The 12,788-nt window shown below is 33.8% G+C and overlaps 1 long non-coding RNA gene across 1 annotated transcript; it reads right to left on the bottom strand.

Moving 5' to 3' along the window:
* Positions 1-5,329: 5,329 nt before the first annotated feature.
* Positions 5,330-8,133, bottom strand: LOC123908845. Its single transcript, XR_006809743.1, has 2 exons — positions 7,025-8,133; positions 5,330-5,612 (listed from the first exon to the last, which is right to left on the bottom strand). It is a non-coding gene; the product is annotated as an uncharacterized LOC123908845 (long non-coding RNA).
* Positions 8,134-12,788: the final 4,655 nt, after the last annotated feature.

The following is a 12,788-nucleotide window of genomic DNA, read 5'->3' as shown; positions in this document are numbered from 1 at the left end:
ATGTTAATAAAACCGATAACGTATATATGCACAAATAATATATTATCACAATAGAGAGAGCGAGAACTATATGATTAAATGGTAAGTTAGAGGAAAAGAACGTTAACACCTGGATCGGGAGTCGCCTGTTTTGGCGCGGCGTGACTGAGTTCCATTGCGGTGGTCATCACGGAACATGCTTCAATTGGAATGTTAATTGGCGACTTGTATCTCGCCGAGTGGTACCAATGACCAATTACTCGTGTTTTATTATCACCTCTGTTGGGGCGATGAATCATTTTCATCGTGAAGGACCAAAACAGCGGTTTTACGAACGATTGTCGCTTGAAGCAGTGTGCGAGCTGATTAGCTCATCGGATCTACGCCATTGGATGATGACCGAGACCGGTTGATATGCTGTGAGCGTGTGACAATGAACGAGATAGAGCTTGCGACAACATCAGACTTTGAGATATCAAAACGCTGCATACTCTCCCTGTTATTTCCAAAGCCTGGCCATATTTCTAACTTGGTGCTATAATTTTATTCATTAGTCTCCCTCTGAATGACAGAACTGTTGATTTTCCTTCCATGTGTGAATTTGTAATTGATAATCCAATCCAAATTAGAGTTTGATGGCTTCATTGGATCAAACGTCCTCGAACTGTGTTATTTTCCTTAACAACAATGTATAATTCTTGCTATGTGGCCTGTCTACATTTTAGCAAACACGAAACAGGCATATACACTAGCACTACTATATTTCATATGTTTTAATGTATTTGTGACAATGAAAATCCCACTTCATATCATTATTATGCGGCCATTAACACCAACTTGATCAATCCACATGTTATTAACCATGGGTTTTTCATTAGTCTTGTGGTGTTACGTTTTGATGTAATACGGCATGAATGCCACTGCTAAATAAATCAAAATAATAAATTGTAGGAAAGTTTCACAGTTAAAACATGTTTTTAGAATACTTTCCTGAGGATTATGAACAGAGTAGATTCTAAGTAGATTGTTGTTCTTCATCGTTCTTTCCAAGCCTGGTCACTAGACCGGTTTCCTCATAGACCTGGTGACGACACAGTGGTTCCTACACGAATCTATCAGCGGCGAGGACAGTTCTTTTATGAATCCGATGGTGGCGACAAATCCTTCATAAATCAAACCGCGACGATATGGCGTGGTTGGTAACTAGAACGAACTCGTTTGGCGACGACACGATGGATTGAGATTCTCCAGGAGTTCTTCTCCATTGGTGATTTCGATGGTAATGGATACTGCGAAACAAACCAAGGCTACCTGTTCTCGCCATATATCAAAAATTGCTCCCTTCCTAATTGCCCCGTACGTGTCTCCCTTTCAAACTTTTCCGAATCAATTTTTTCTCGCGACGTTGGGAGATAATCACTGCTGCTTTGTATGACAAGACATTGTTGTTGTGTCGATGAACAAGATGAAACTTTGAGGCCTGGGAATCGTTTTACCGGGTGATGTTTAATTTTTGTCTAGTTTGATGTGGTAGGCTGGGATCAAATGTTTTTACCGCAGCCCCACGGTGGGCGCCAAAATGTTCTGGTAAAAAACAAGGGGGGTTTGTATTATTGATCAAATGGTGTGAATACACTCAGTTCAATCCCAACAACCCTGGGAGTTTAATAAGTCAGAATTCGTCAGAACATAGGGGTTTGTATTATTCAAGATTGATAACTGATACAAGTATGTCGGAGAAGAAATTGAATCTCTTTACAAGAATGAAAATATGGTGGTTTCTCATGATGAGAGTGAGTCTATGTAGAATCAGTGAAAAGTCCTCCCCTCTTCTCTTGAAGAAGATCCTATTTATAGACAAAACATCTCCCTCTTGTTGCTTGATAACCGCCTTGCTTGGAGAGGAATTCATGGGTAGTGGGCGGTTACTTTTACTTCTTCTCCAAGCTTCTTCCTTCTTCTCCAAGCTTCTTCCTTCTTCTCCAAGTTTCTTCCTTCTTCTCCAAGTCATGGTGGATCATGCTTATCATGTGTTTTTCATGGTTGTTTTCATGCTTCTCCTTTAGATGCTCCCATTGGGCTTTTTCGTATTGGGCCTTAACAAATCACACCCTGGTCCATGGCCCGGTACACTACTATTCATGAAAAATTAAATTTTATATTTGGTAGTACGAAAATTATTGAAGGCTCCAGAAGAGACAATGCATTGTTATATCGAGAAACAAAGTTGCACTTTGCTAATATATTTTATATTTTAAGTCTTAAAGAAATTTGTTACCGAAAGATATTCACATAAATGAATATCATATTGAAACAAGAAACGACGGAAATATTTTATCTCTATATTACGAGACATATTATCAACTTTTGTCTCTAGTTTGTGGTGTACTTATGATATTAGTGCAATTTAAGCACATGTTAAAGTAAACCAGAAGTTTACAAATAAATCATATTAATTTTATCATTGGCAAGATCAGTTGGGTCATTTCTGGTCTATTATGAAGCGAAAAATTTCTATGAATATGTATTGAATGACCAGAAGTTCATTCAATCTAACACTTTTTTGTGTATTACTAGTTCTCGAAGAAAATTGATAAATTTAGTAAACGAGCGTCTCTTATTTTATATATAAGGTGATATTTATAAATCAATACACCGATCATGTGGACCAATTAAATTTCTATAATTTTAATTGATGCATCAACTAAATAGTCACATGTATGTTAGTTATCAACTCACAACCAAAAGTTTGTGAGATTATTTTTGAGAGCTCATTATGTATATATTATTCTAGAAAGTATTTGATAAGTATCATATGTTAATTGAAATTTATACCGAATATCTTGTAGAATATGTTCATACAAACAAAAATAATAATGGACTTGAAGATCCATTCTTTAGACGTCTAAAGTTAATTACATGATCGATACTTATGAGATCAATACTTCTATGTTCTATTTTATATTTTGGGAACATTTAAATATATATGTTGAGATATTGATTCGCTCAAGCCAATAAGTTATTATACGAAAGTCTTCAACTTGCAATTAAGTTTAGTTTTATACTCTAATATTTTTCATATAAGCATTTTTGGATGTGTTGGTATGTTCCAATTGCTCCAATATAATGCAATACGATGAATTATTAAAGAATATTGAGCCAATAGGGACTTGTTTATAGCCCAAAAGGATAATTTTCAAGTGATGATGAATTAGTTTTCCCAATATTAGGGAGAGGGAATAAGCAGCTGAAAAATATGAACCTGAAGTTCAAATGAATCACTTGAAATAAATAGTTATTATTATCTCATCTTGATCCTCATATAAAATAGATTGAACCAGATGTTCAAAAGATGTATCATTTGCAAAGTTTATGAAATCAACTATCAGCTGCTAATGCTCCAATCAAAATGGATGTCCCTGTTGGACAATCTTATATTGCAAATGAATTTTAACCACCCTGTAGCGTGGTAGGTCAGTCGGTTCCAAAGATTAAAATCCTCAAATAAGAAAAGGAGCTAAAAAGAAAGATGACCCAAGTGATGATATGAAAAGATTATTTGACATAATTAATTTTCTAGTTCCATAAGAACTTATCAGGTACCTGAAATTTATGAAAATAAAGAAATCTCGACGAATTATGTCATGAATGGAATACGATGAAACCGAAAGAAAAATCAACGTTGACGATGTTTATTTATATAATATAGCGCTATATATGATAAGAAATAACGAGGATCATAAATCAAAGTCTATTAAGGATTATAGACAATGAAATGATTGACTAAATAGATAGACACAATTGATACAAAATTAAACTAGCTTTGCAAAACGGAATGTTTTTGGACCAATAGTCCATTCCATCTGCAGATGGAAATAATTCGATATGAATAAATTTTCAAGAGAAAAATAATGAAAATCAAATATTTAGAGTTTGAATTGTTATTCAAGTATATTGATAAATGTCTATCATTGATTTTCAAGAAGCATATTCACCTAAAGTGAATTCCAAAACTTCTTTGTAATTAATTAAGTTGAGTAGCATATGAAATACTCAATTTATGTGAAATATGTGTTTTAACGTATTTGACTAGCTCACTTGATAATGATGATTATATGAAAATCCCAGAATGATTTAATTTTCGTAAGACACATATATATTGGAGAGATGACTTAATAAAGATGAATAAGTCTCCTTATATACTCGAACAACATCTATATGCATGTTGAATATTTCCATGTGAGAAATATGAAAATGACAATTTGTTCATTTTAAGAAAATATTTGGCAATAAATTTGTTTAAGATTGTATCATCAAGAGACTCCCAAAGAGCTTGAGATATTGTCATTTATTACAAAATAAGTATTTGAAGAATATTTTGTGAATCATGAAGCTTATATACAAAAGGTTCTAAAATGATTCTATAAGATCAATTACGTACCCTAATTTTTGTACGATCGTCGATGTAAACAAATGCCATTTTAGAGTTCGAGTAAATGGTGAAGAACTAATTGGTTCTGAAGCACCACATTTTGGTTCTAATGGGGACAAATACATTGTTAACCTATTATTTGTTGTCAATATATCATCAAGTATATACTTTGCTATTTTAGATATGCAGGTAATTTGTTTAATCCTCGTAAAACAAACAACAATAACAATCTCATGAAACAAAATGATGAGGAAAGATGAGCACTATAGAAGATAAATCAAGAATGTGATTTGGTTGAAATATATGATTCATCAGATACAAGAATTTGTGAGTTTCCTTCTAAAGAGTTCTTGCAACGATTCAACATGAAGATAATGTCGCACAAACTACATATTTGGAGAAGAGTATATGATCAAGAAGATAAGACAGGTCTTTCTACAAAGTCAACTTCAAGTAAAACTTTTGAGCAACTACTACAACTACATAAGATTATTTGAGTTTCTTCGTCTCATATACAATTGTCTTTATGAGGGGGAGATATAAATATGTTCTGCACTCTTTTTCCCTTCACCGTGGTTTTGTCCCACTGGGTTTTCCTGGTAAGGTTTTTAACGAGGCAGTTCACACACAAAAGATGTTGTACTCTTTTTCCTTCACTATGATTTTTCCCACTGGGTTTTTAATAGTAAGGTTTTAATGAGGCATATCATCGATGGACATCCAAGGAGGAGTGTTATGAATAATATAAATGTGGATGTCCATTTGTCTAGACCCATATTCTTGGCACATGTAATCTCCTATATATATGACTATCTCACAATGTAAAACACACACCTTGAATAGAATAATACAATAGTCTATTCCTTTCTCTTTGTAACGCCCTAAACCCAATATTCAAAAGTTACTCTAATTCAAGAATGCTTTTCAAAATTACGCAGCGGTTATAAATAATAAATAGGCTTGGAGTCAAAATAACTTATGAAAATATTGGTTTAAGGTATTACATTTTTCTTCATATTGCTAATGAAAATAAATTAGCATAAGCATCACTAATAAAAATATTTTTCTTTTCTAACAAGAAACATTTTAAATTAAAAATAAAATGACAGAGTAAATGACTCTAAAAACTCTTCCCCGTGTCACAATCAGAGCGGAGCTTCATCAAGAACTCAAACACACGAGACTCAACAACCTGGAAAACCTGGACTCCCAAGAGTCCAGCACGTAACACATAACACAAAACAGGGTGAGTTTATGCAATAAGCAAAAAAAATAGGAAACATACAACAAGGTATAAACATGATTATATCACGTTAATAATTCATGCAACATTTATACCATTTAATCAACACCTCAATTTACACATCATTAATCAATTAATTAAATCAATCATACAACATTAGTTACTTAGAATATCAGAGATATATTACTAAATATCCAACTCACCACTATACATCATTTAACACTCACCAATTAACACCCACAAATTATCACTTATCATTTAGTACGCAATTATGCAAACATCAACCAACAATTTATCAGTCACACAACATTTCATCTATTGAAATTAAGTATGCAATGTCTCCCTAGACACGACCTATATGCATGTGGTACCCATTGTCATAATTTTGGAAAACTTATTCCAAATGTTTTAGATCATCGTCTCTAAAACAACAGTAAACTAGATCATCGTCTCTAGAATACTCATCAATAGACACAACTTATGAATGCATGAATGTGCATATACCAAACATATAGTTTTATCTCTATTATAACATCAACATAATATGGATAACATAATCCAAATATTCTAAATCATCGTCTTTAGAATACATCTACTCATGATAAATCATCATTTATCATCATCAAGAAATTGAACATCATAGTTATATTCATGAACAATCACACCTCGCCATTGTACATAAGCACGAAACACCGTCATTGTTCATACACACGAACACATCACTAATACACCAAAAGAATTCATACACCAATAAAATTCATCATTTAGTATACGAATAAAATTCATCAATAATCCACGTCAATGAAACTTTATCAACAAACTCACAAATAAAGTTTATCAATTAAATACATTAACTAACACATTAATTTAGTTTCATTCATATATTCATCACCATCATCTTTTCAATATAACGAACAAAGCACCAACTCAAACAAATCATCTCACAAAAATTGAGTAGATTCACACCACAATTTACCATGACTATAACCCACTATCATAGTATCCCATAACTCCCAAAACTCACATAAATGGATTCATGTTTAGTTCTCATTAATCCTAACTCAGCCTACTCAAATTAACAACAAAACAACAACCAATTCATGAAATTATCGATCAAAATTCATACTTTCAATCTATTCAAACATAACAACTTTAACAGTTCAAGCATGAATTTTTATTGTACAAATCACTACTAACTAATAACAACAACATGGATTATTAATGAGAAAGCATAAAAACATAATCTCTACTCATGGGTTTTCTCAAAAAACCCTCTCCTAAGGAGAATAATAGAATACTTGGGAAAGAGAAGCTTAGCTACTCCTTTATTCTATAACTCAATCCTACTTAAAAACATAAACTTCCTTTACCTTTGGTTGTAAAGAAAATGGAGGATGGCAATGGTTCTTGAAGCTCCACCTTGTTCTTGCCTTTTTCCCTCTTTTTCTCCCCAACACATCTGGTGCAATCCGAACTCAATTTCTTCCTCCTCAGACCTTGTTTCAACGATCCGAACGGTCAAAAGTTGGCCTCAGATGTTATGAACCTACCCTCAAAATTTGAAGGACATCCAACGGTTAACGAATCGGGAATCGAAGTTTTTGTGAGGCTGCTGTGTTGAAAACGAGATTTGCATTCCTCATCTCTTCTTTCTCTTCAACTTTCACCAAAACCCTTCTTTTAACTTCTCTCTCTACCTCTTTCTCTCATAAATAAGTCCAAAACCTCTAATTATTTATTTTCTCCCATAACTAACTCCTAAATTATAATACTATCTAATTTAATCTCAAACCACAATAATTACACAAGACATAAAAACACACTTAACATGTCAAAATCAATTTAAAATTCATAAACACACAAATACACATAAGCACATAATTAGACATCATTTAATAAATCATATATCCCTAAAGTATTCCTAATTAAAATTCGGGGCGTTACAACTCTCCCCCACTTAAAGAATTTTCGTCCTCGAAAATCATCTGACTGGAACAACTCCGATAAGACTCCTTCATCCGGCTTTCCAAAAGAACCACCAAAACTCTGCTCACTATCAAGTATGATAAAACTAGTCTATTCCAATCAACACAATTTCGTCTACTATTAACAAGAGATTAAGGGTGATCAGTTCCTCAATTTGTCAATAGATAGCCGACAATCATGACGATGACATATTCCATTTTCACCAAACTACAATAGTGCTCCCATAGCACGAACATCCATTGAGTATCATTCCATAATGAGTACAACACCACTACCGCAAGTAAAATTCAATCCATTATACTCCGGAAAAAACATCATCGCATAAAAACTTCACAACTTCTCAAATGCCCATAAGTTCTCAATTTTCCCTAAATCTCATAACTGTACCAAACCGTATGTTCATATTCGAATCTCATTCCAACCACCGTCTGAATACTACCATCTCAATCTTCGGTTGATGGCCAAGGCTTCCCAAATTCTCCTGACACAATGTCAAAACTTGTCATCTCTAACAGACAGATTCTTTTACACAATTTTCAATTTCTTTCGTAGAACTAACACGACTATTTTACTTTCAAATCATCACTTAACTACTTTCTATGCACCTCAACACAAAATATTTATCTCTTTTGACTTTCCCAATCAGGGCACATCATGTTTCGTCATAACTCCAAACTCTCCTCAAACTTTTCTTAGTTTTTTTTTTCCAAACTTTTCCTCATTTCCCTATTGTGAATCCTTAAGCCACATTCTCATTAACACACCTTCCCAAACAACTAGTCTTTCTCACTCCTTCTATTAGTCCATTGCTGATATACTTTAACCTCATCTCTACATCAAAAGCCTCGTGTGAAATGCTCCAACATACTTTTCCACCTAATGATTTCTCCGTCCTGATTTCTAGTGTAACCTTTTCTCAATCTTAAATCTCTTTTATTTATCTTTGATTATCCATGAGTATTATCTCCACAATTATTGTTCAACTTCCGTTTTGATACATCCGACTTACTACTCCAAGCTCTTATCTGAAAGGTGTTTTTCGTAACTTCCACCGTCATCGGTATACACATCTCAGTTGATACTCAACACAATCTCAACTCCTTATAAGGTACCTCACCATAGTCCTTACACAAATTCATCGAATACTATCCCACTTTCACTCTAGAATAAACTCGACTATCTGCTCAATCTTTGACTTATGACAAACTAAACAGACATACACAAACTCTGCGACATCTTTCTTTTTACTAAGTAATTCCTTACGGTCCCCCCCAACCTCTTTGAGAATATGGTTCGTCAATTTTTTTTTCTAACATGCCCAACTTCACACTACTAGGCGTCATCTCATACACCAATTTCAAATTTCTGATTTTTTTTCAATCAAATTTAATCCTCTTGTCATAAACGCAGAAATGTGCAAGAACTTCCTACTCGATGCATCTACGATCACATTCGCTTTACCCGGATGATAACTCAACCTAAAGTCATAATCCTTCAAAATGTCTAACCACCTCCTTTGCCTCATATTCAACTACACTACTGCTCCACGGCGAAACACTCAACTTAATAGACTTCTTCTCTAGTAGTTCTTCTAACTGTTCCTCTAACTCAGTCATATCTCTGAAGCAGACCCCACGAACGTATGAGCACTCTCCTTCGGACATCTCTACTTTTCCTAGCTTCCCACACTCGAAACATCTCGGAGGGATATAACATTCTCCCCCACTTGTCTCAAACCCACCTGCAACCTTCTGCTGAGACTCCTGATTCCCACACCTAGCTGCAGACCTTTACCGCTGATGGCGATTTTCGCAAGTGTACGAAATCGTGCAAGTAATATATTTAAAACGGTAAGACCGAGTGTCGAACTCAAGGATCGCGTTATACTGTTGAATTGTGATTTTTACTCGATTGAACAAAAGGTTTCAGTTTGATTGGTTGCAATAGCAATAATAATAATAACAACGAAAATTACTTTGTATTTGATAATAATAAAAATGTCAGGGATGAGTTTCACTAGACTACTATTTTAATGTAGTGACTTGATTATGACTATTGAAGGTATTTATCAAATTATTACCGAATTCCCTAAAGTATTCGTGCCCTAATTCCTTAGTGACAGAGTCGTTAATTCTAAAATAATTCCTAATTCCTTAGTGAATTTAAGATTAGAATTAAGCATGAATGAACAAGAATTCTAAATTGGTTTCAAGGGTTTGCATCTATTCCTAAATTACAAAGGCAAGAATTTCTTATATCAAAGCATTCATAAATTCAACTCCCGTATCACAATATGAATCGTAAATCAATTTAACGGTGATCAATCGATAAAAGCATTAAGCACAGATATAAGAAAAATAATCAATAGAATTCTTCAATAATCATAAATCAAATCATAAAATAAGAATAGTCATCTAGGTTTACTCATCCCTAACAATTGAGAAATTAACTACTCATAATATCAATTAGAGATAATAGAGAATAAAGAATTACACATAAAATTGTAGTTGAATGTGTACAAAGCCAACACAAAGAAACTGTTATTCAAAGGTGAAGCCTCGTCTGCGTGCGTGACTGCTTTTTTCTTTTCTCCGTCTGCGTGATCTTTCTAGGTCAATGAAAAGTTCCTATTTATATGAGGGAACAAAGATCCTTAAGAATTACAACCCGTGCCACTAGAAGCAAGTCCTCCTCCCATTACCTTTTGACACGTCATTTAAATATAGAATAAAGCTGATGATGTCATGCTGAACGTGCGCTGATGTCATGCTCTGAAAGGTGAAAAATCGCACCACTATTGGATCAGCTGGGGACGCGAGAAAAACAGAGAATGAAGCTTCTTTTAGCTTCAAAATATTGGGATTTTTTCTAAGTCTTTTTCTTCTTTGGTCTTTTGTCTTCAAACTCTTTTATGTGTTATTTTCTTCATAAATTCTTCTCCTTGACCATACAATACTCTTAAAAACTAACTAAAATACTATAAAATAATAATTAAAAATACTCAAATGACGGAATGTCATCACAACCCCAAACTTGAATTGTTGCTTGTCCTCAAGTAATATGTCTGTCGAAACAAAACTGTCAATGAATTAACAAATTAATTTGAATGATAAAAATCTCAAAAACTTTTTCTCTTCATCCGGCAATAGAACCACCGGTCTTAACTTCCGTGATCCTGCTCAATCAATGCTTTGGTTTTCAAGACTTCAATCAGCTTCGGTTCAATGATCATTCCACACGATGTTCAAAGTTCAACCTTATCTCTCACTCACTAATTCACTCAATTTTGACAGGGTATTCACTCCATCAACATGCAAATGCTATTTTACCTTAAGCTTGAAAAAATTCTAAACCGTCAATCAAAGTAAATACATGACACACATTTTCGAGGTCTTAAAGGTTGTAACTTGGCTTGGGTAAATGGTGGGATAAATTTGGGAAAAGTAGGCTAAATTGGAGTTAGGTATCAACTACTATTCCTTATTGAAAAATTACCATAACCGGGGCTCAATTCATTGTTGATTAGGTACTTAGAGAACTTATTTTTCATAATTTTTTTTTCTTCGAAGATGCCACTATTTTTCATGCTTAATGGCTCTTTATTCTTTTTTATTCTCCTTTTTTTTTTTAAGAAACTCAATTATTTTTTTGTGAGTCTCTATTATTACTATTTTTTTTTTTTTTAGTTCTCTAGTACCCCTACCCCAAACTTAAGATGTTGCTAATTCCAGAAGCAACCCCAAACTTAAAATGATACCATGACAAGGAAATTTAAAGCTTCTACCTAACTCCAAGGAGGGTAAACAGATAAAAAATTTCAGGTCTAAAAAGCTTATAATTGAGTTAGTCACCGAAAAAAAGGGGATATTTTTTTTTTTTTTTTGGCTCAAAGTGGTTTAGCAACAGATATATAATAACAGGGTAGCTTGAAAAGGCTCAGGGTACCAAACAAATATGCCTCTATGTGTGTAAATGTAAAACCAATCAACAGTAGAGAACAGTCGCAAGTTCTAGAAAATATACAAAATATGGATACACTCATAAGATGTGAAAGAAATAGTATACCGTGGAATTTATTTGGCTCAAAGTGCTCACCAGCTGAGGTATCTGAAGGTTGAACTAGTACACCGTGCAAAACTCCATCTTTCCTATTCATCTCTTTGTCTCTTTAACCATTGCACTTTCATGAGCAGTCACACGTCCGCATTCTTTTATGTGCAAGTCTAAGAGATTTTCATCGTGCAAATTCAGGTATTAACACACTGACAATTCTGAAAAGACATAAAAACATTAAACTTGATAATAAACAAAACAATAGAAAGATGAAACACAAGGGATTGTCAGCAGGTGACATCATTGATAGTCTTTTTTTTTTCTTTCTATTTTCTCTTTTCTTTTTTCTTTTTTTGAATGAAAAATGAATGGTAAAGCATAATGGATGGGTTGCCTCCCATGCAGCGCTTCTTTAACGTCATTAGCTTGACGCCTCAACCACTATTAAGGTGGCATATATGACACAAAGAACACATCATCCTTTTTCTTCATTTTGTTGGGTAAGAACTCCATGAACTTGAGATATAGATGATGTTTCCTCCATAACATTTTCAAGTGGAAATTGATGAACAAGGCATAACTGGCATCCAGAACTTCATCAATCTCATATTTTTTCTCAACCTTGTTGCTAAAAAAAATTTGAGGAATGTTTTTATGTTGAGAAATTTCTTGTTCGACATATTCACTTCTCAAAAGTTGAGACTTTTGAGTTTCCACTAGATCATCACCTTTCTTTTTCACAACAATTAGGTCATCTCCAATCTCCAAATTCTCATTCATCTTTTCAAATCCCACTATTTGTTCAAAAAAACTCTCACACCGGCTCTCAAATATTTCAATTGAAACTTGATTCATATGTATGAATTCAATCAAAACATCTTTGATGTGAAAGTTCTTGTCATATAAATCATTGGGTAACACTTGAGGAGGTAACATTTGTTCACAATTGATCTTTTTCATGTAACACTCCTCTTCTTCTTGTGGTGGAACATTATAATCAAAAGTTTCATCCTTATACTCTTCTTCACAAACATCATCCCTAAGAAATCGCACCTGAAGAAGCTCTTGTTCAAGTTCATCTCTCGTGATTTGTCC

Source organism: Trifolium pratense, linkage group LG2 (genome assembly GCF_020283565.1).
Source record: "Trifolium pratense cultivar HEN17-A07 linkage group LG2, ARS_RC_1.1, whole genome shotgun sequence".
Taxonomy (NCBI): Eukaryota; Viridiplantae; Streptophyta; class Magnoliopsida; order Fabales; family Fabaceae; genus Trifolium; species Trifolium pratense.
Note: the sequence above shows the minus strand (reverse complement) of the source record. Positions and strands in the feature narration are given on the sequence as shown.